Genomic DNA, 25,005 nt, shown 5'->3' with positions numbered 1-25,005 from the left:
TTGGTTCTTGGGATGGAAAATCCCCAGCAAACCAGGATGAGCTGGTCACTGCAGGAGTCAATGACGTAATGCAGTGTCTGGCACCTAGTAAGGTCCAATAGGCATTAATTACCTCAGTGAGTAAGGCTGATGCTCAAACCAATGAGCTCAGAATCTAGAAGGTCCCAGATGGTTTTAATGAGCAGCCAGTGCTGCCTACAGATGGGAGTCACTCTGAGTGCTTTTGGAAACTCCCCATGCAGGGCCCCCATACCCCAAATTAACAGAATCAGAAGCTCTGGTGTGCGGCTTGGCATCGTTATTTTTTTTTTTTTACTTGAAGTATAGTTGATTTACAGTATTATATTAGTTTCAGGTGTACAACATAGTGATTCAATATTTTTATAAGTTATACTCCATTTAAAGTTATTACAAAATATTGGCTCTATTCCCTGTGCTGTATATTACAACCCTGTATCTTATTTATTTTATGCCTAGTGGTTTGTACCTCTTAATCCCTTTCCTCTATCTTGCCCCTCCACCCACCCCTTTCCCCACTGGTAACCACTAGTTTGTTCTCTGATTCAAAAGGATACATGCAGGCCAATGTTCATAGCAGCATCATTCACAATAGCCAAGATATGGAAGCAACCTAAGTGCCCATCAACAGATGAATGGATACAGATGTGATACACACACACACATATACACACACACATACACACACATACACACACACATACACATACACACACATACACACACACACACACACACATACACACACACAGAGGAATATTACTCAGCTATAAAAAGGAAGGAAATTTCATCATCTACAACAACATGGATGGACCTGGAGGGTATTGTGCTTAGTAAAGTGAGTCAGAGGGAGAAAGACAAATACTGTATGTTTTCATTAATATGTGGAATCTAAAAAATTAAACAAACAAATGAATACAACAAAACAGAAACAGCGCACAAATACTGGCACTGTTATTTTTGACAAGTTCCTGCATGAATCGAATGAGCAGGCAGCAATGAGGACCCCTGCTCTAAAGCAAAGCAGGCTCCCACCCAAGGGAAGTGCATCCTTGCACACATACTGGGTGACTTTCAGGGGCCAGTCATTTAATCAAGGTTGTTATGAGGATTAAAGAAGAGAAAGCAACCCGAGAAGAAGCTCAGTAAGTGGTAGGCTTATTATTATTTTTAACTAATTAATTAATTTATTTATTTATTCATTTATTTATTTAAGGCTGCATTGGGTCTTCGTTGCTGCACACGGGCTTTCTCTAGTTGCGGCGAGCGGGAGCTACTCTTCGTTGCGGTGCGCGGGCTTCTCATTGTGCTGGCTTCTCTTGTTGCAGAGCACAGGCTCAGTAGTTGTGGTGCACAGGCTTAGTTGCTCCGTGGCCTGTGGGATCTTCCCGGACCAGGGCTCGAACCCGTGTCTCCTGCATTGGCAGGCGGATTCTTAACCACTGTACCACCAGGGAAGCCCGGTAGGCTTATTATTATTCATTTAATCAGCATAATGAGGTGGTTAAGAGCCCAGACTCTAGAGCCTGCCTAGATTCCAATCCCAGCGCTGTCACTTTCTGAGTATGCAGATATGAGAAAGTGACCTGCCTCTCAGTACCCCAGCGTCCTCATCTGTAGAATAAGGATGTGGAATTTGTCTCATGGGGTTGTTATGAGAATTAAAAGAGTGAAGCTGGAAGCATCAAACAAGAGCTGAATAATCGAGGTAAGGCATATTATTATTCCTCAGCACACATTAATGAACCCACTTTGCAGATGAAAAAAAAATTGAGGCTTAAACAGTTTGTCCAAGTTCACAGCTACTAGGCATTGAGGCCAGCAGCTGCCAGATCAGACCACCTGCTTCTGTCACCCTTCCACAGAGTCCACCACCCTGGCTATGTGCCTTCCCCCGCCCGGTCCCATGTCTGCCCCCTGTGTTTTTCTCACCATCCGCACAATTTCAGTTTCTAGGCCCTGCAGCCACAGGCAGACATGCAATACTAATCACCAGAATGAGTTCTGAGTCAAAGACACAAACATAAACAGGGTCCCTGCATCCAGATGAGTTTTCCAGGTAAGAATCTCAGAGCCTGACAATCCTGCCGCTTTCCTCTTTTCTGTCAAGAATCCAGATGCTGTGGATACTTGATGACAGCACATGCCAGGCCTGGTCTAAAGGTCTATTAAATGGCCCATGACTTACTTAATACCCACAGCAACCAATTAAGTAGGTACTGTTGTGATTTCCATTTCACAGACGAGGAAACTGAGGCTCACAGAGAACTAAGAACCTTGCTCAAGGAACCAGGGGGTCTGGCTACACAGCTGTGCTCTTAACCATGTCCTGCCTCCACAGGCAGCCGAAGATCAGTCCTCGGTGGGGTGGGAGGCAAGAAGGCAGGTCAAAAATACACTAGGGTTTATCCTAGTATTTGGATTTTTTGTTTGCTCTTTTGTTTGTTTATTTTATTTTTGTTTTGCTTTGTTTTTCTAGCTCCATAAAGAAAGCCTGGGGCCAGGAGGAAAAGGAACAGGCAGCAGTTTTCAACACAACATAAAGAGCTTTCCAACCATCAGAACTCCCTTAAAAAGAAAGATTGCCATAGCCATTAAAAAGCGTGTTGGAATTATTAAGCACGGTTAGCCCCAGGGAGGTCGTGACAGAGAGGGGTGGAGTAACCCCAAAGAGCCCGTTAAAACTTCTAGATGCCCTGGGATCTGGGAAGATTATATGATCCAATGTTTTAAATCCAGAAAATAAGCGTAAGGAATGCCAACCAATTCTTTCCTAGAAACATCAGATTCTTTGTCCCAAAAAGATAAATGGGTGGGGGGAACCGCCTTAGACTGCTCTCTGGATAATCTATCAGGAGACAGTGGGGAGAGTTTTATTTTCTATTCCACAGACTTCTCCAGTATTTGACTTTGAGACCAATTTGCAGACAAAATAACATTTAAATTATTTTAAATGGTCTGAGAGAGTATTTATGACAGGGGAATATTCGTGATGTCATGCTAAGTGAAAAATAACATAAAAAAATTTCACAACGTAACCTTTTACTCTGTTTATTTTCATATACCTAAACATTAACAGTAATTGGTACGTGATAGTATTACGGGTGGTTTTTATTTCTCCTTTATGCTTTCCAATAGGAATTTATATCGTTTTCTACAGTTCACATGTATCAGCTGTATGATAAGAAAAAATAAAGGTGTTTTTGAAAAGGAGATGATCCTTGCCCAGGACTGAGCTTCCATGGTTAGAAAGTTTCAAGCAGAGCCAGGGAACAGGGGGCCAGGGGGTTTCAGCTTGGGGTAAAGGTCAGAGATTTGAGCTCAAAGAATCCCTGATGCTGGGATTCTAAGGTTTGTAAAACCTGAACAGCCAAGCCAATGGTCGGTGCACTAGTCAAAAACTGGGACGACAAGAGGAATCTGGAAAATGAAAAAGATGTCGAGTTTGATATGATCTCACACGTTCATACAAGTGGAGGTTGTAAACCTGGGAATCATGGAAAAGGTCAGAGTTGGAAAGTTAAATGTGGGGATTTCATGCTTCAAAGTGATCAGTGAATCCTGACAGCGAGAAAGATCCTCAGGAAAACAGTCTTACCCAGGATTTCTCAGCCTTGTTGCACCTTAGAATCACCTGAGCCAAATAAATCAGAATCGCTGGTCATGGGGCCTGGGCATCAGCGTTTTTAATTAATAGACTTTATTTTTAAAAATTATTTCAATTTTTAAATTAATTCATTTTTTATTTATTATTTATGGCTGCATTGGGTCTTTGTTGCTGCGCGCGGGCTTCCTCTAGTTGTGGCGAGCGAGGGCTACTCTTCGTTGCGGTACGCGGGCTTCTCATTGTGGTGGCTTCTCTTGTTGTGGAGCACGGACTCTAGGCGCGAGGGCTTCAGTCGTTGTGGCACATGGGCTCAGCAGTTGTGGCTCGCGGGCTCTGGAGTGCAGACTCAGTAGTTGTGGCACATGGGCTGAGTTGCTCTGTGGCATGTGGGATCTTCCTGGACCAGGGCTCAAACCCGTGTCCTCTGAATTGGCAGGTGGATTCTTAACCACTGAGACACCAGGGAAGCCCAGTAGACTTCATTCTTAAGAGCAGTTGTAAGTTCACAGCAAAATCAAGCAAAAAGTACAGAGAGTGCCATGTGCCACCTTCCCCACCATGCACAGAATCACCTCACCACCACCACCACCCACAAGAGTGGCTCACTGGTTACAGCTGATGAACCGACAGTGACACATCGTTATCACCCAAAGCCCACAGTTTACATCAGAGTTCACTCTGGTGTTGTACATTCTAGTTTTGACAAATGTACAATGACAGGTATCCACCACTGTAGTATCCCTTAGGATAGTTTCTCTACCCTAAAAATCCTCTGTGGGGATTTCCCTGGTGGCACAGTGGTTAAGAATCCACCTGCCGGGTGGGAGGGAGGGAGATGCAAGAGGGAAGAGATATGAGGATATATGTATATGTATAGCTGATTCACTTTGTTATAAAGCAGAAACTAACACACCATTGTAAAGCAACTATACTCCAGTAAAGAAAAAAAAAAAGACAATATCACATTAAAAAAAAAAAAAAAAAGAATCCACCTGCCAATGGAGGGGACAGGGTTTTGACCCCTGGTCCGGGAAGATCCCACATGCCACGGAGCAACTAAGACCATGCACCACAACTACTGAGCCTGCGCTCTAGAGCCCAAGAGCCACAACTACTGAGCCCGCGTGCCACAGCTACTGAAGCCCGCACGCCTAGAGTCCATGCTCCACAACAAGAGAAGCCACCGCAATGAGAAGCCCGCGCACTGCAACAAGAGTAGCCCCTGCTCGCCGCAACTAGAGAAAGCTCACGTGCAGCAACAAAGATCCAACGCAGCCAAAAATTAATTAATTAATTAATTAATTAATTTAAAAATATTCTCTGTGGACACGAGCATTTTTTGGAAACTCCCCAGATGAATCTAAGGTACAGCCAGGCTTGAGAACCACTACTGTAGCTAGCAAGAAGCGAGTTAATAAGCATTTAAATCTTGAAGAGAACTTGCTCTTGGAAGAGTGGAAGAAGTGAGTTTTGAAAGAGAAAGATGAGGGGAATCCCCTGGCAGTCCAGTGGTTAGGACTCAGCACTTCCAATGCTGGGGCCCGGGTTCAATCCCTGATCGGGAAACTAAGGCCCCACAAGCCACGCAGCGTGGGGGAAAAAAAAGATGAATAAAGAAAGGTTATAGAGATAACAGAACAGTGTCATGAAAAGTAGAGAAAGGACAGAATTTTAAAAGAGAGATGGAACATCCTGCAGGAGTGAAGAAAATTGAGAAATGTGGAGAAGGAGAATAGATAACGTTTTTGCAAGATCTTTGGTGGCCTCTGAAAGTTCAGATTCAATAGACTATGTGGGTCGGGTAGGGTGTGGAAGCAAACTTGCAGAGCGTTGGCATTGAGCGAGTGGTGAAATGGAGGCTGCAAATATTTTTTAAGAAGAATGGGAATAAGGTAGCCAAATAGGAGAGCAGGTTCAAGGAGAGGGTCTTTTTTTTTAAGAGTGTATATATACTATCTATCTAATCTAGCTATCTATGTGAATATGTATGCGTGTGTATACACACACACACACACACACACACATACATATACACATACATACAAATTTGCAGGCAAAGAAAAAATCTGTGAAGAGGCAGAGATCAAAGATCCTAGAAAAAAGGAAGTTTGGGGGTGAGACCTTGAAAGGCAGTGCCTAGAGGTGGAATGAAGGACAGAGGTAGGTTTGCTTGTAGGAGAAAAAAAAAAAAAAAAATTCTTCTACCTCCAAGGCTAGAAGGACAGAAATAAATGGTGGTGAGGACATGTGTAAAGGTAAAGGGGTCACCTGAAGGACTTCAGGTGTGAAGGCACCAATCTCTGAAGCGAAGTAGAAGCCAAGGTCACCTACTGGGACTTCAGAAGGCAGAAGAGGAGACTTTGGGACTGAGGCGAGTCGGGAAAAAGAAAGGAAGAACTCTTGGACGGACGCGGACAGACCTTAGTACAATGCGTGGCACAAGTTAAGGGCTTAATACTTAGTTAGCTAGTTAGTTACTTCTAAGAGGAGACGATGTAGTTTTCTAAAGTGGGTATCTTCACAAAAGGATTACAGAGGGATGCGGAAGGCACCCTTTCAAGAGCTCTTCTCACATGCAAGGTTAATTTCCTCACCAGTTGTGTTGCAGATTCTATCTTTTCTCAGGAAATGAGGGTCCACGCCACACCCCCTTGACCCATCGCAGATTTCAGCTGCCTCTATGGGGGATAAGGCCATGTCCACTGACAACATCACACATCAAATGCCCCCCTGACGCTCTGGTTTCCTGCCTCAAAGCCACAGGAAGAGCCTTCACAGGTGCCTTCTAGAAGTACAGAGTGGTGCGTGCCCCCAGGGGCAACCCTCAACCAGTGCGGGACAGAAGGCAGCAGGCATACATCTCCTGTCCTCCGGGGGGACAGTTTTGAAGTGCATTCTCCATAGTTCCTCTGAAGGTTACCCACAATGCTGGCCTGCTCAGTCATGTACCTCTCTGTCCTCCCCTGTCTCACCTCCCCACCTCCTCCCTCATTCTTGCTTCCTGAGTTGTTTCCTGAATAAAGTACCTACACCTACACCCAAGCCCTTGTCTCAGGCCCTGCTTTTGAACGAACGCCAACCAGAACGCTCATGCTTCACTACACCGTGGAGCCCCAGGAGGACGTTGTTGGACTCTGCTGCGTCACCCAGCTGCTCCTTCAGGACTGAAGGGTTACTCCCCCAGCCGCTGAGTTCCTACAAGGACAGCCTCGGCCGGAAAGAGCTGTTTCACGCAAGGTCACTGCTGCCCACATGCAATGACTGGTGGTCCCCTCATCCCCGACCTGGGACAGCCCTAAAGGGACACCCAGTTTCAGAAGCCCCCAGCAGGTTGGCTGAGTCTTCCATTCAGACTGCATCAGAGCCCAACTGCCCCCTCTGCCCAATCCTGCTTTGTCCCCTCCCTCATCAGATGCTGATCCCAGAGCGCTCCCTACTTAACCTGCTGCATGTTCATGCTCTCCCTCAGAGCCCACGTCCAGAGAAATTTCTCTGAGGCACCTCTAGACGGCTGCATTCTCAGTGCTTGTATGATGCCAGGCTCGTAAACGCTCAGTATACACTTAAGGGGACTGATTGATTGACTACAAGGTGGGGGAGCTCTCTATGGAAACTACCAAGAGAAGCCCGCCTTCCACCTGCTGTCGGCATCTCCTGCCATTTTGAGGTCCGGCCACATCACCGCTAAGTAATTTCTCCCAGCGGCCTGAATGTGGGGGAAGCAGTTCACAGTTTACCTCCCATGAACCTTTGACCTTCTCCCAGCCACAAACTCAAGGCTGCAAAAGCCAACCTAGTGCATGAACATCTCAAACCAGGAGAAATAAAGTCTCTGTTGCACTTGACCTCTTGCTCTTCATTCAGAGAGTATTTAGAAGATAGGCCAGGTGTGGGTCCAGAAGATGAAATGCAATTGCAAAATGTACCCGGGGCCAAAAGAAGTGTGGAGCTGTAAATAAACCACTTCCTCAGACCTAGGTCTCTGCATGTATGATGAACTGTCCAAGGTTGGGAACTGACTGTATTCTGGTTCCTGCCTATGGAGAAGGATTCGGCTCAACCGGCCCCTCAGCCCAGCAGCAGGGATCTGGGAGGCTAATGACGGGATTCAGAAGCCTGACCTCTGTGGCAATATCTGCTTGGGATAAGGCCACAGCAGGCTGGCCACAGAGGAAGCAGCAGCCAACAGCTCTGTCCAAATCCTGAAGAACTTCCTGGCTCCGGGTAATGAAGTCACGGTGTTGAGTGTCTTCTTCTAGAAAGTATGCCTGTACATGAGCATCAACCCGTTGACCAGCAATTCCTTTTCTAAAAATGTACCCTGATGATGAATTACCTACACGGATGTTCATCAGAGCACTTTCTAAACTAATGGTGAAGGACTAGACACAACCTAAGTGTGTCCTTTTTTTTTTTTTTTTTTTTTTTTTTGCGGTATGCGGGCCTCTCACTGTTGTGGCCTCTCCCGTTGCGGAGCACAGGCTCTGGACGCACAGGCCTAGCGGCCATGGCTCACGGGCTTAGTTGCTCCGCAGCATGTGGGATCCTCCCGGACCAGGGCACGAACCCGTGTCTCCTGCATCGGCAGGCGGACTCTCAACCACTGCGCCACCAGGGAAGCCCCTAAGTGTGTCCATTTTAAGGGGATTTGTTTTATAAATTATGGTCCAACATGCCGGGGAATATAGTAACTAAAAATAATGTTATGATATACAATTATATTTCTTGGCATGTGATGACATGCCTAATATATTGTTAAATAAAAAGTCAGTGCATCAGACATAAAACAACGAACTTACGGGTTACCAAAGAGGAGGGACGGCATAAATGGGGAGTTTGGGATTAGCAGATACAAACTACTAAATATAAAATAGAGAAACAATGAAATCTTAACTGTATAGCACAGGGAAATACATTCAATAGCTTGTAATAAACTATAATGGAAAAGAATCTGAAAAAGGATATATATATATATATATATATATATATATATATATACAACTGAATCACTGCAGTACACCAGAAACTAACACAACATTGTAAATCAACTATACTTCAATAAAAAAATTTTTTGGAAGTCAGTGTGCAGTATGCTCCCATTGGAAGGAAGGGAGGGAGGAGGAAGGGAAGGAAGAGGAAGATGACAGGAAAAAAGTGACATGGTTCAAACCTGGTATCTTAAATTGTCCCATGGAAAGTGGCCAGAGTCCTCCTGGAGTCCCAAGATGCAGAAAATGATCTCAGAGCCATTTCTTCAAGGGCCCACTTTTTTTTTGTTTAAGTCAGGAAGGACAGCAGGAACAAAAGAAGAAAGAATGATGCAGCAAAGCAACAACCAGGGGCTCCTGCTTTCTACTCTGAGATCCGCCACCAAACAGCTTCCTGACCTGGGCCTGTTTCCCCAACAGGGGGTGGGGTGAGCCTGAGTGATTGCAAAGGTTCCTTCCAAGTTTGACACTTCTGACTAAAGAATGATTCTAGGACTTCCCTGGTGGCACAGTGGTTAAGAATCCGCCTGCCAGTGCAGGGGACATGGGTTCGAGCCCTGGTCCGGGAGGATCCCACATGCCACAGAGCAACTAGGCCTGTGCGCCACAACTACTGAGCCCTGGCACCACAACTACTGAAGCCCGTGCACCTAGAGCCCATGCTCCGCAACAGGAGAAGCCACTGCAATGAGAAGCCCGCGCACTGCAATGAACAGTGGCCCCAGCTGGCCGCAACTAGAGAAAGCCTGCGCACAGCAACAAAGACCCCAAGCAGCCAAAAATAACTAAATAAATAAATAAATTTATTTTAAAAAAAGAATGATTCTAAGACTCTCTCCAGTTGATCCTAGATCTCCCTCTGCCTCTTCTCAGCCCCCGGTTGCCTCTACTGATAATTCCCTAACTATGCTGAACTCTCTGAAGAGCAGGGAGTAGCAGACATGTTTTAGGGCTTCTCTCTTGCCCCACAAACCTCAACTGAGAAGGAACCCATAACTTGGTAGGACAGGTCTAGAAGGACATATCTGTTTCAAGTGTCCCTGCCTTCCATTGTCACAGCTGATTGGGTGAGAGCTGGACACATGACCCCAAAAAAGCCAGTCCCTTTTTTTCTGGCCAATGACCAATTAGATCCTCATTCTTTCTTTCTTTCCCCCCCTTCTCTTCTTTCTTTTCTCTGTTTCTCACTCTCTGTCATGTCTGTGATGGACAGTGAAGTTACCAAGTCATATAGAGCAGTCTTGGCTGGCAGTCATGTTGAGTCATGGATAGGCAGAGAAGGCCAAGCAAGAGAAAGAGGATCTAGAAACAGAAGAGAGAACGTTTTCACCCTGGGAAACCAGAGGGCTGCTCTGTTCCTAGTGGTTGCCAAGTTCTGGTCTGCACAAGGCCTGGCTGTATTTCGTTTCATGTGTCCCTGAGATTCTCAAGTACATCCCCTCCCTGAGCTCACCAAAATAGTTTCCGTTCCTTACAATGAACAGCCTCTAAGTAAAAATCAATGACTGTGTGTACATCATACTTTGTTCTACATCTCTTGCACTTAGCTAAGGGTCTGGTATATATTTCAAATGTTGTTTAACATATTAATAATTAATAATAACAGGTAACATTTCTTGAGCACTTAGTACACACCTAATACTCGCCAAACACATTAAATGGATTGTCATTTAAACCTCACACTAAACCTATGATGGTTAAAAGTCATCCCCGTCTAACAAAGGGAGTAAATGAAGCTCAAAGAAATTGAGTCCAGGTTTCTGAACCTCGGCTTTATTGACATTTGGGGCCAGATCATTCTTTGTTGTGAGGGCTGCCCTGTGTACTGTAGGATATTTAGCAGCATCCCTGGCCTCTACCCACTAGATGCCAGTAGTAGCTTTGTTGCCAGAGCTGCTCCAAATCTTCCCTCAACCCTCACCTTTAGCAGGAGTTAATGGAAATCTTTAACTTAAAGGGTCCAGCGATAAGAAAGGAAACTATAAACAAACAAACGAAAGACAGATGGAACCAGCTGGAACCAAGACGGTGATGAATCTGACCTCCAACAGACCCTGAGTCTCATTATACACTGATTTTACTACATTAGCATAGTAAATGACACAGCTACCAGCAGCCCTGACCAGACATTAGGACCAAAAAGGATGAAAAGGGGTCGAGACCCCATTCCCTTGACAAAGCACTGACCCTTCCCTGTAGACTAATGCATATGCCACCCCATCATTAGCCTCAATCCTCCCTGCGTCTTTACTCAGTAAAATTAAACCCCTCTCGCCAGGTGGGCAAGACGTCGATCTGTGAACTTAGTAACCGCTTCTCCATTCTTTGGCCACTGAATAAAGCTAGCACTGTGTTGATCTCAGCTTTGGTTTCATTATTGGCTGCTCAAACCCGAATGGAAAAAGACCCCTCGCCCGCTAAGGTAGAGAGCCTCAGCCAGGCTAGGGCCCAAGCAGGGTCTGTATGACTTAATTTGGTAACAGCTTCACCCTCCCCCATTTGTAACCACCAAAGACATCTCCAAATGCCCACTGGGGTACAGAATCACCCCTGATTGAGAACCACTGGTTAAGTGACCTCCTGCAGTCCCATAGCTAGCAAGGAATGAGCTGGGATTCCAATCTAGACTGTATATGCTGGAGACAAAGCTCTTTACCACTACACTGACTGCTTCTGATTTGAAATGATCTTTTAAAGATATGGGAAATATCTATGACATAAAATTAAGTGAAAAAATCTGGACCCCAAATTACATGATCTTATTTAGATAAAATCCTAGAAAAAAAAATACTGCAAAATGTTAACTGCAATTTGGTGGGATATGGGTTGACTGCCCTTACTGATACTTTTCTGTATTTTCCCAGATTTCCAAAATGGGCACTTATGACTTTCATAATTAGAAACAATTAATAAATATTAAAAATTATATTAAATCCCACTTATCAAAAGGAATTAGCAAAGCACATATGAGAAGGGCTTGGTGACTTTTGTATCTACTGCGCTTTATTTAAATGTGGCCAAGCCCCATGAATAGTCACACCGTGGCGCCCCACACGCAACAAGAGCCAGACTGGTTTGCTGCGTTTCCTAATAAGCCTGGTCTGTGTTCAGACGAAGAGCAGTCATTCAGTTCTCCCCACCTCCTCCTTTCAAATACAGGACTCTGCACATTGAACAGACGAGAATTCAGTCATTTTCCCAGAAAAAAATTAAGAAGCAATGGGGAAATTTGTTCCTCTCCATTTTCAGGGAAAAGAATCGTGCTTCCCAGGGAATATGCCACCCAGATGAAAATAAACATCATTCAAAACTCCATTCTCCTTCCACACACACCGACACACCCATAAGGACACCAATGTCCTACACCAGCTAGTGTGGGTTTGTAGTCTGACTTTGCACGAGGTGTTATGTGCAAGCTTGAGGTCTGGATGCCTTCCCAGCACCCAATGGAAATGGTATCTTTTTTCTTTTCTTTAAATTTATTTATTTATTTTGGAAATGGTATCTTTTAAAGGAAGAAGAACAAAGCGATGGTTTTAGAGTCATACACACTTGGATTTGCATCAAAGCTCACACACGCGCGTGCGCGCACACACACACACACATTCTACCTGTGTGACCTTGGATTCCAGTTCAAGGTGGTGACATAGGAGGACCTGAATTCGCCTCCTCCCACAGACACCAATATATGAACAACTTCCTCTGGGAAGAAAAAGAAAACTAAAAACTGCTAGAGCAACTCCTATGCACCAGTGAAGGAAAGAAGGCCCACGCTGAAGCGGGCAGGAGAGGCTGGAATACAGCGTCACCAGGCACCCGACCCTCAGTGCGACAACCCAGAATCGGGAGGGAACTCAAAACCTGCAGCTTCTCCCTAAGGAGGGAAGGTTTGAATACCACATCGGGACTTGCACTTGAGAGACAAAGCCCCAAAACATCTAGCTTTGAAAACCAATGGGGCTCACGTCCACGAGACCCACAAGGCTAAAACGAACTGAGAAACGGCACTTAACGGGCTCCTGCGAGGACTCACTTGCCCCAGGGCCCAGCGCAGAGGCAGCTGGTCGAGAGGTGCCCAGACTTTAGGTGAATGAGGCTCATTTGCTAATCTTAAAGTGTCAACCTGAGGGGCACGTATCCAGGGGCTGCAGGCTGGTGGGCGCCATCATCACATGCCCTCTGCCTCGCTCTAGCCAGTGTCTCCCAGATGGGAGATTTTACATGCATCTGGCGCCCTGGTCTTTGACGCCACTACCCAAGGGATGCCCTTTGATCACTGGGCTCTGCAGGACAGAGGGGCTTGCGATCCACAGACTGTTGTTGGCAGGCTACCACCACCAGGGCACTGCATGGATAGCAGACTGAAATACACCCCCAAACTTCCTGAGAAAGAGGCGTATTTGTTTATCCAGGAGCATCTGCCTAAGTGGCAGGTCTCTGGTGTGGCACAAAACTAGGAGCCTACGGAGGGGCTCTCAGGGAGCAGTGGACATAATCTTTGCACTCGCCCTCTGCCTCGCTCCAGCTCACTGGTGTCTCCCAGAAAGGAGCCTATGCCCTTGTCTGGCACCACAAGTTTTACAGCTGCTGCCAAGGGGCACTTCCACATCACTTGGCTCTGGTGACCAATCGGGCTTACACACATGGGTCCCACAGGACTGTACGTACTCGCATACTTTAAAAGCTGCCGCTGGGGCTTCCCTGGTGGCGCAGTGGTTAAGAATCCGCCTGCCAAGGCAGGGGACACAGGTTGGAGCCCTGATCCGGGAAGATCCCACATGCCGCGGAGCAACTAAGCCCATGCGCCACAACTACTGAGTCTGCACTCCAGAGCCCGCGAGCCACAACTGCTGAGCCCGCGTGCCACAACTACTGAAGCCTGCGCGCCTAGAGCCCATGCTCTGCAACAAGAGAAGCCACCACAATGAGAAGCCTGCGCACCGCAACAAAGAGTAGCCCCTGCTCGCTGCAACTACAGGAAGTCCACACGCAGCAACGAAGACCCAACACAGCCAAAACTAAATTAAATAAATAAATAAATAAAGGCACTAATCCCATCACTAAAAAAACTAAAAAATAAAAAAAGCTGCTGCTGCTGGTCTGGCTTGCAGTCACCCCGAGTCTAGGCACTGACTGAGATCCTGCCCTTTGGGACACTGACAGATCTTGGCACAATCTCAACTGCTGGGAGCCATTAAAAATAAAAGAGGTGCTTGGGCCATCACAAAGGCTTGAAAGACCACCAGGAGCTGGGGCATGGATGAATGAATAGGTCCACCTCCTACACTAGGCCTCTCCTTCAAGACTTTGCGTGGGGACTTCCCTGGAGGTCCAGTGGTTAAGACTTCACCTTCCAGTGCAGGGGGTGCAGGTTCGATCCCTGGTAGGGGAGCTGAGATGCCACATGCCTTGGGGCCAAAAAACCAAAACATAAAAACAGAAGCAATATTGTAACAAATTCAATAAAGACTTTAAAAATTGGTCCACATCAGAAAATCTTTAAAAAAACATACAAACAAACAAAAAGACTGTGAGTGGTGGCTGTTTCATCTAATGCATAGACCCCAACACAGAGAGCCAAGGAAAGTGGAGAAACAGAGGAATATGTTCCAAAGGAAAGGACAATATAAAACCTCAGGAAAAAAACTTAATGAAATGGAGATAAGTAATTGACCTGATAAACAGTTCAAAGTAATGGTCACAAAGATGCTCACCTATGTGACCTTGAGCTGGTGATATAATCTCTCAGAGACCCAGTTTCCTCATCTTTACTAAATGGACATGACAGTCTCTCATCACGGGGCTGTTTGGAGAATTAAATAAGACAAATAAAGCACTAAGCACAGTGGCTGGCACATGGTAGCTACAATTAACAGTCTGGCCATTAAGCACGGAAACTAGCAATTTGTGGTGTGGGGTAGATTCCTGTTTCAGAGGGATGTATGAGTGTCCTGTTGCCGCTGTAACAAACTACCACAAACTTAGTGACTTAAAACAACTCAAATTTATTACTTGACAGTTCTAGTGGTCTGAAGTCTAAAATGAGTCTTTTAGTGCTAAATTCAAGGTGCCAGCAGAGCTGCATTCCTTCTGGAAATACTAGGGAAGAATCCATTTTCTCTAGAGCTTCTAGGGGCTGCCCACATTCCTTGGCCCATAGGCTTTCCTCCGTCTTCAAAAACAGCAGCATGGCATCTTCAAACTTCTCTCTCTCTCTCTCTCTCTCTCTCTCTCTCTCTCTCTCTCTCCTCTGCTTCTATCCTCACATCTCCTTCTCTGACTCACCTGTCCCCTCTTATAAGAACCCTTGAGTCGTCGTGTCTCCATTGTCATTTGTTTCTAGGTATTTTTTGATTTCCACTTTGATTTCTTCAGTGATCACTTCGTTATTAAGTAGTATATTGTTTAGTCTCCATGTGTTTGTATTTTTTACAGAGCTTTTCCTGTAATTGATATGTAGTCTCATAGCGTTGTGGTCAGAAAAGGTACTTGACACAATTTCAATTTTCTTAAATTTACCAAGGCTTGATTTGTGACCCAAGATATGATCTATCCTGGAGAATGTTCCATGACCACTTGAGAAAAATGTGTATTCTGTTGTTTTTGGATGGAATGTCCTACCTATGGGATGCAGCAAAAACAGTTCTAAGAGGGAAGTTTATAGCAATACAATCCTACCTTAAGAAACAGGGAACACCTCGAATAAACAACCTAACCTTGCACATAAAGCAATTAGAGAAAGAAGAACAAAACAACCCCAAAGTTAGCAGAAGGAAAGAAATCATAAAGATCAGATCAGAAATAAATGAAAAAAAAATGAAGGAAATGATAGCAAAGATAAATAAAACTAAAAGCTGGTTCTTTGAGAAGATAAACAAAATTGATAAACCATTAGCCAGACTCATCAAGAAAAAAAGGGAGAAGACTCAAAAACAGAATTAGAAATGAAAAAGGAGAAATAACAACTGACACTGCAGAAATACAAAAGATCATGAGAGATTACTACAAGCAACTCCATGCCAATAAAATGGACAACCTGGAAGAAATGGACAAATTCTTAGAAATGCACAATCTGCCAAGACTGAATCAGGAAGAAATAGAAAATATGAACAGACCAATCACAAGCACTGAAATGGAAACTGTGATTAAAAATCTTCCAACAAACAAAAGCCCAGGACCAGATGGCTTCACAGGTGAATTCTATCAAACATTTAGAGAAGAGCTAACACCTATCCTTCTCAAACTCTTCCAAAATAGAGCAGAGGGAGGAACACTCCCAAACTCATTCTATGAGGCCACCATCACCCTGATACCAAAACCAGACAGAGATGTCACAAAGAAAGAAAACTACAAGCCAATATCACTGATGAACATCGATGCAGAAATCCTCAATAAAATACTAGCAAACAGAATCCAACAGCACATGAAAAGGATCATACACCATGATCAAGTGGAATTTTTTCCCAGGAATGCAAGGATTCTTCCATATATGCAAAACAATCAACGTGATACATCATATTAACAAATTGAAGGAGAAAAACCATATGATCATCTCAATCGATATAGAGAAAGCTTTCGATAAAATTCAACACCCATTTATGATAAAAACCCTGCAGAAAGTAGGCATAGAGGGAACTTTCCTCAACATAATAAAGGTCATATATTACAAACCCACAGCCAATATCGTCCTCAATGGTGAAAAACTGAAACCATTTCCACTAAGATCAGGAACAAGACAAAGTTGCCCACTCTCACCACTCTTATTCAACATAGTTTTGCAAGTTTTAGCCACAGCAATCAGAGAAGAAAAGGAAATAAAAGGAATCCAAATAGGAAAAGAAGAAGTAAAGCTGTCACTATTTGCAGATGACATGATACTTTACATAGAGAATCCTAAAGATGCTACCAGAAAACTACTAGAGCTAATCAATGAAATTTGGTGAAGTAGCAGGATATAAAATTAATGCACATACATCTCTTGCATTCCTATACACTAATGATGAAAAATCTGAAACTGAAATGAAGAAAACACTCCCATTTACCTCTGCAACAAAAAGAATAAATATCTAGGAATAAACCTACCTAAGGAGACAAAAGACATGTATGCAGAAAATTATAGGACACTGATGAAAGAAATTAAAGATGATACAAATAGATGGAAAGATATACCATGTTCTTGAAGTGGAAGAATCAACATTGTGAAAATGACTCTACTACCCAAAGCAATCTACAGATTCAATGCAATCCCTATCAACCTACCACTGGCATTTTTCACAGAACTAGAACAAAAAATTTCACCATTTGTATGGAAACACAAAAGACCCCGAATAGACAAAGCAATCTTGAGAAAGAAAAATGGAGCTGGAGGAATCAGGCTCCCTGACTTCAGACTATACTACAAAGCTACAGTCATCAAGACAGTATGGTACTGGCACAAAAACAGAAATATAGATCAATGGAACAGGATAGAAAGCCCAGAGATAAACCCACGCACACATGGTCACTTTATCTTTGATAAAGGAGGCAAGAATATACAATGGAGAAAAGGCAGCCTCTTCAATAAGTGGTGCTGGGAAAACTGGACAGCGACATGTAAAAGTATGAGATTAAAACACTTCCTAACACCATACACAAAAATAAGCTCAATATGGATTAAAGACCTAAATGTAAGGCCAGACACTATCAAACTCTTAGAGGAAAACATAGGCAGAACACTCTATGACATAAATCACAGCAAGATCCTTTTTGACCCACCTCCTAGAGAAATGGAAATAAAAACAAAAATAAACAAATGGGACCTAATGAATCTTAAAAGGTTTTGCACAGCAAAGGAAACCATAAACAAGATGAAAAGACAACCCTCAGAATGGGATGAAATATTTGCAAATGAAGCAACTGACAAAGGATTAATCTCCAAAATTTACAAGCAGCTCATGCAGCTCAATAACAAAAAAACAAACAACCCAATCCCAAAATGGGCAGAAGACGTAAATAGACATTTCTCCAAAGAAGATATACAGATTGCCAGCAAACACATGAAAGAATGCTCAACATCATTAATCATTAGAGAAATACAAATCAAAACTACATTGAGATATCATCTCACACCGGTCAGAATGGCCATCATCAAAAAATCTAGAAACAATAAATGCTGGAGAGGGTGTGGAGAAAAGGGAACACTCTTGCACTGCTGGTGGGAATGTGAATTGGTACAGCCACTATGGAGAACAGTATGGAGGTTCCTTAAAAAACTACAAATAGAACTACCATATGACCCAGCAATCCCACTACTGGGTATATACCCTGAGAAAACCATAATTCAAAAAGAGTCATGTACCAAAATGTTCATTGCAGCTCCATTTACGATAGCCAGGAGATGGAAGCCACCTAAGTGTCCATCATCAGATGAATGGATAAAGAAGATGTGGCACATATATACAATGGAATATTACTCAGCCATCAAAAGAAACGAAATTGAGTCATTTGTAGTGAGGTGGATAGACCTAGGGTCTGTCAAACAGAGTGAAGTAAGTCAGAAAGAGAAGGACAAATACCATATGCTAACACATATATATGGAATCTAAGGGGAAAAAAATGTCATGAAGAAGGTAGGGGTAGGACGGGAATAAAGACACAGACCTACTAGAGAATGGACTTGAGGATATGGGGAGGGGGAAGGGTAGGCTGTGACGAAGTGAGAGAATGGCATGGACGTATATACACTACCAAACGTAAAACAGAGAGCTAGTGGGAAGCAGCCGCATGGCACAGGGAGATCAGCTCAGTGCTCTGTGACCACCTAGAGGGGTGGGATAGGGAGGGTGGGAGGGAGGGAGACGCAAGAGGGAAGAGATATGGGGACATATGTATATGTATAACTGATTCACTTTGTTATAAAGCAGAAACTAACACACGATTGTAAAGCAATTATACTCCAATAAAGTTGTTAAAGTAAAAGAACCCTTGAGACTACACTGGGCCTACCCAGATCCTCCAGTATAATCCTCCAATCTCAAGATTCTTAACTTTGCCTTATCTGCAAAGTCCCTTTTGCCATGTAAGGTGACATATTCACAGGTTTCAGGGATTACGACATGGATATCTTTGGGGGGGGTCTTTCTCCCACCTACCACAAAGGACAAGAAAGGAGTCCATCCTTATAATCAAATAGCCACAGTTAATCATAATACTGGGAACACTCAGCCGACTTGTGGACTGAAAGTAACCTTGTGGCCAGGCCCCCCCCAGGGGAGCCCCAGGGTATGGGAAGATGTGGGGCTGAGGTTTGGGGATCCTCCTTAGGCTACTAACCACTCCCACCTGCCTTATATATTGGATTGCATTTTTAAAATATTCTACTACATTAAAACATTTTTTAAAAGCTCTGATCTAGCCGAATGCTCTTGTTTTAGTGATGAACTGAGGCCTGGGGAGATTCAGCGACTTATCAGAGAGGCAGAGGAAGATCAGCTCAGTCACTGAGCTCTGAGCTAAGCCGGTCAGTCACCGAGCAATCACTGTGGAGGGAGCAGCACATAGTGGTAAAGAGCATGAACTTTCAGAAACACTCATGAGTGCAAGTCCTGCCCAGATATTTGCTGGGCAGTGTGTTTCTAAACCTATTGGGAGGGTGAATGAAGTGAGATAACGCACCGAAAGCACTTAACCATGCCGTCTGTCATTGTTGGCTAATTGGTATTGTCATTATTTCCAAATATTTTTTTTAAAACACCTTTATTATAGTATAATTGCTTTACAGTGGTGTGTTAGTGTCTGCTTTATAACAAAGTCCATATATTTCTTATGTATCAAGCTACACTCTTAAGTTCTCTGAGAGTAGAACCTGGGGTGATCTGTCTTTGTGAAACAGCTGGGTGCCTCACTCCCTCTCACCACCTAACCAGCCCTTTTGCCTCTCAGGTCTCGGCTGAAACAACCCTTCCCTAGTAAGCCATCCAGACCACCCAGAAGGCATCAGATCTCCTGGTCTACACTCCTGTAGCATCCGGAATTCTCTCTTGTAGGCTTCATCCCAATTATTGCTCAACAATTATTTATGCAATAATTTCTTTGATCCCTGCCTTCTCCTACAACACAAGCTACAATGCAAGCTCTCGAAGGACAGATAGGCATACCAAATAATCCATGTGCTCTCTCCACATCTCTCAGCCTCCTTTGAAGTTAACTGGGGCCATGTGACTAATACGTGGCTCATGGGTTGAGTACAGAAGTGATACATGTCACCTCTGGGCTGAAGCACAGAAAAGCTGGCACAGTAATTCTCCAGTTATCAATTCTCCTACTGCAGAGATGTAATGTTGCTTCAGTCTAAGTCCCTGAGTGATTACATGGAGAAGCACCCTCTTTTGATCCACAATGGATGTGTAGCTTAGTGGGGGAAAAAAAAAAAAAAAAAAAAAAAAAAAACCTTTGTTGCTTTAAGCTTCTGAGATTTCAAAGGTAACTTGTTACATCGGCACAACCTAGCCTATCCTGACAAATGCAGCACTACATTCCCAGCATTCACATAGTGCTGGTCATGTAGAAAGTGCTCCATAAATACCCGATGAATGAAGGAGCCTCTGAAACAACAGGTAAAAGTCAGAATACAAGATATTTTCTAAGTTAGTAGAGAAGGACAGCTCACCACCACCAAAAATAAAAGAATGAACCACTAAAAAGTGAAATACCAGGATCCCCGTCACCCAGGATAGAAGCTAGAACACGGGCTCTCTGACCTTGAAACGGCTGGGCTCTGAGTCCCTGTCGTGTTGTTGCAGGTCATAAAAACACTCAGAGAGGCCGAGGACAATTAGGTACTCAACAAAGTGATAAAATCCACTACAACCAAAGCCATTAGTCACAGGGCATTTAGAAACTGTTGCAATTTATAATATTTATGAATTGATCCGCAGGAACCCATAAACATTGCTCATCAATATAACTAACTGGCATTTATGAGTTTGGTTGGCTGGTACAGTCAGGCTGGTGTCATCACGGTCTTGAAGGGAAAAAGGAACCTATGTACGCTGGGGCCTTTGACTGGGGTGCTGGCATTCTGACCACTCCACTGGATTGGACAAGGAATTCAGTGAAAGTGGTATATTTAAGAAGTAGAGGAAACACGGCATAGAAGCCAGGAAGATACAGCAAATAATGGGTGTGCCACCAAGTGAGCTATTACAAGGGGAAGAGGAGCTTAACGCCAGGAGGAAACTCTGGAGAAAGGTGCAAAACATACCTGTGCCCTCCTACTCATGACTCATACCTCCCGCCCCTTCCCTCCCTCCCTCCCTCCCGCTCTCTCTCTCTCTGCCCTCTGCTGACCAGTTTTCTCTTTCTCTCCCTTTCTTCAAGGGAGAAAAACAGGTATCCACCATCTTCTATATGTTATGATTTCAGTCACTACAGGCTGCCTTTTCTTTATTCTCAGTCCAGAATCCCAGGGAAGTACTATAATGGGCTCGGCTTGGGTCTGGAAAATAGACTTAGAGCAATTATCTAAGGCCAAAGGCCGAGTCTCATTGTAGTAACAACAGCTCTCTTGGTGCCCTTGTGATTAGAGTACTGAATCGGGGTACAGGTGGGTTTTACCCAGAAGAAAATAGGAATTTTCCAGAAATAAATATTCGTTAAATGAACAGCCCTTAAGATCCCTTTACATTCTGGAAATCTTAAGATCTGGAACTCCAGACAAAGTGTTTTTGGTTAAAATGGCGAATAGAGTGATTTTTTAACACTAGCGATGTGTTTGGTGAGGGCTGGCAGTGTTCTTGAGCTGCACGTGCAGCACGGCAGCATTTTGTACCCAGCAGGGCCCGGCACAAAAGTTGGGTCTGGGGACAAAGGACACCTCTATCAACAGCCATTCATCTCAAGATGTGGCCTCCCAGCCCCACTCTCAAAGAAGACAGAGACCCCACAGGACACCCACATGGGCCTAGAGATGAAGTCCTGTTGCCGGCTCAGCGGAGATGCATTTCTCCGGATCACACAGAGACGGTCTTGGCTTGCATCAGCGCGGCTCTCACTTAAGCTGCAGATGGCAAACGGACCGCTCCTCCCCGCCCCCTGCTCCCTGGCCTGGCTGCTTCTACATTCCTTGACAATAATGCTGGTTCAGAAGCTGGTAGTGGAGCCAGCCCTCACCAGGCACAGCAGGGCAGGCAAGGCAGAAGGGAAGCTGGCAAGGTGGGAAGCAGGGGCTATTTATTTGATGCTGGGCCCCAGCAGCCTGGAGGGTACTGTGAAGTGTGGGCAGCGAGACCACAGCAGATGACCGAGCTTTATCAGGTAAGGGGTGGCGGGTAGGGGGCACGGGAAAATGACAGCCCCGCTTGCCAAGTCTCAGAGACACCTGCGTCTAATTTAGTTTAAGAAAGAAATTATGGGAAAGGGCTGCCACCTTCCCCAGATGCAGACGCTCACTAAATCTAGTCTATTCTGTCTCCTCCACCTCTCTCCAGCCTGCTCTCCACCCCCACCCCACCAGCTCTAAGCTACCATCACCTCGCCTGGAGAGCTGGGGCAGCCTCACAAACTCTCTCCCTGTATTTGCTCCTCAGGCCACAACGGTCCACTCTCCACCCAAGGACTAGAGTGATCAAAGTTAAGATCGGCTTAAAACCCAACAGTGGTTCCCCAAAGGGTAGAGTCCAAAATCCTTCACAACAGCTCACAAGGGCCTTCACAGGCTCATCCTGGCTGACCCCAACAGCTTCAAGCATCAAAGGGAGTTGGAGTACACAGCAGATACATTACTGTCCTGCCGGATCCCCTCTCCTTTACCATACTGGCCCAGCTTCCAAAGGCCGGCACCTGCTTTCATTTGCCTGATGGCTTATCTGGCAGTCGGAGCCCACTTTTGCTCATATGCATGGCAGAATGGAAGTGCCAGGGAATTAATGTCCCCCCACCCCAAGAGCAGTCCTCAAACAGTCACTGATGGAAGATGGTGTATAAATACCATCATTCGTTGGGTGGAATGTTTGACACTGGCCCCCAAAGTTCCCCACTTGCCCACAGTGGTAACTAGCATGATAATGCATCCTTTCCTGGATACCTCCCTTCCCTGTCTCACCTCCCATTTCTCAACCTGTATTAAGAATTGCCTCCCAGATGCAAACATCTTTTTTTTAAAAAAAATTATTTAATTAATTTTTTTTTTTTTTTTTTTTTTTTTTTTTTTGCAGTACGCGGGCCTCTCACTGTTGTGGCCTCTCCCGTTGCGGAGCACAGGCTCCGGACGCGCAGGCCTAGCGGCCATGGCTCACAGGCCCAGCCGCTCCGCGGCACGTGGGATCTTCCCGGACCGGGGCACGAACCCGTGTCTCCTGCATCGGCAGGCAGATTCTCAACCACTGCGCCACCAGGGAAGCCCATAATTAATTAATTTATTTTTGTCTGTGTCGGGTCTTCGTTGCTTCGCGCGGTCTTTCTCTACTTGTGGCACATGGGAGCTACTCTTTGCTGCAGTGTGCAGGCTTCTCATTGTGGTGGCTTCTCTCGTTGTGGAGCACAGGCTCTAGGAGCGTGGGCTTCAGTAGTTGCAACACACAGGCGCAGTAGTTGTGGCGCACAGGCTTAGATGCTCCACGGCACGTGGGATCTTCCCAGACCAGGGATTGAACCCATGTCCCCTGCACTGGCAGGAGGATTCTCAACCACTGTGCTACCAGAGAAGCACCCCAGATGCAAACATCTTGCATTCCAACCTTTATCTCAGGGTCTTCCTTGGAGAGATCCCTGAAAATTCAACTGTTTTCCATAAGCAGGCTTTCCAGCTATGTACCCATTGGTATACATTAGATATGTGCCGTACTCTCTGCAGCCTCAGGACCTTTGCACAAGCTGTTCCCTCTGCTTAGCTGCAGCGGCCGCCATAATTTCTTCCTTATACTAAATTAGACGCAGGTGTCTCTGAGACTTGGCAAGCGGGGCTGTCATTTTCCCGTGCCCCCTACCCGCCACCCCTTACCTGATAAAGCTCGGTCATCTGCTGTGGTCTCGCTGCCCACACTTCACAGTACCCTCCAGGCTGCTGGGGCCCAGCATCAAATAAATAGCCCCTGCTTCCCACCTTGCCAGCTTCCCTTCTGCCTTGCCTGCCCTGCTGTGCCTGGTGAGGGCTGGCTCCACTACCAGCTTCTGAACCAGCATTATTGTCAAGGAATGTAGAAGCAGCCAGGCCAGGGAGCAGGGGGCGGGGAGGAGCGGTCCGTTTGCCATCTGCAGCTTAAGTGAGAGCCGCGCTGATGCAAGCCAAGGCCGTCTCTGTGTGATCCGGAGAAATGCATCTCCGCTGAGCCGGCAACAGGACTTCATCTCTAGGCCCATGTGGGTGTCCTGTGGGGTCTCTGTCTTCTTTGAGAGTGGGGCTGGGAGGCCACATCTTGAGATGAATGGCTGTTGATAGAGGTGTCCTTTGTCCCCAGACCCAACTTTTGTGCCGGGCCCTGCTGGGTACAAAATGCTGCCGTGCTGCACGTGCAGCTCAAGAACACTGCCAGCCCTCACCAAACACATCGCTAGTGTTAAAAAATCACTCTATTCGCCATTTTAACCAAAAACACTTTGTCTGGAGTTCCAGATCTTAAGATTTCCAGAATGTAAAGGGATCTTAAGGAAAAGAAAGGTATAAAATCACCCATTTACTAATTGAATAGTCACAGACACCATCACTCAGCACACACAATGCACCAGGCACCGTGCCAATGGTTTCACAAACATTAATTCGCCCTCATAAGTATATACTGATATTAACCCTATTTGACAAAGGGAGAAACTGAGTCAAAGAGAGGTTAAGTAGTTTACTAAGTGTCACAGAGGTAACAAGAGGCAGAGCTGAGGTCTGAACCTGGAGAGCCTGGCACCAGAGTACACGTATTTAACCACTGAGCTCTCCTGCCTCTCACTGCTCAGGAGGGGGACGCCGGTTGTAGAGAGCTTCACAGCACCTGTATGCAGAGCTTTCCCCCTCAGAAGGCACAAAGTGAAGAAAAACAGACAGAATCACTGACCTGGTGACATTCATTCTTTGTACCAGATATTGACAAAGCACCTCCTATGTGCCAGCCACAAAGGTGCAGGGGCAAACAAGCCAGACACTGTCCCTGCCCTCCTGAGGCTTACCGTCCAGCAGGAAAGACAGACACTGAATGAACAAACACACAGATAGGTATGCAATTACCAGTTGCTGTAAATACTGTAAAGAGAGCAGTGCACGGGAAGGAAGCACCTAACTGAAATGGGTCAGAGACAACATCTAAATGAAGAGCCGAAATGGGAAAAGAATCTAGCCACCCTAAGGGGGTGAGCAGAGAACATTTCCCACCAGACCTTAGGAAATGCTGGACGTTATTCTAGGTGCAGGGGAAGCCACTGGGAGGTTAA

The 25,005-nt window shown here is 45.2% G+C and overlaps 1 long non-coding RNA gene across 1 annotated transcript in view; it reads right to left on the bottom strand.

Annotated features, from left to right (window-relative positions):
* Window positions 1-3,824: 3,824 nt before the first annotated feature.
* Window positions 3,825-25,005, bottom strand: part of LOC136792653 (uncharacterized) — a 73,018-nt gene continuing 51,837 nt past the window's right edge. Inside the window, exon 3 of the long non-coding RNA XR_010836749.1 lies at window positions 3,825-4,109. This is a non-coding gene — a long non-coding RNA (uncharacterized lncRNA). The remainder of the gene's footprint in view (window positions 4,110-25,005) is intronic.

The sequence above is a fragment of the Kogia breviceps genome, chromosome 15 (genome assembly GCF_026419965.1).
Source record: "Kogia breviceps isolate mKogBre1 chromosome 15, mKogBre1 haplotype 1, whole genome shotgun sequence".
Classification (NCBI taxonomy): Eukaryota; Metazoa; Chordata; class Mammalia; order Artiodactyla; family Physeteridae; genus Kogia; species Kogia breviceps.
This window is presented reverse-complemented; position numbering and strand designations above follow the sequence as displayed.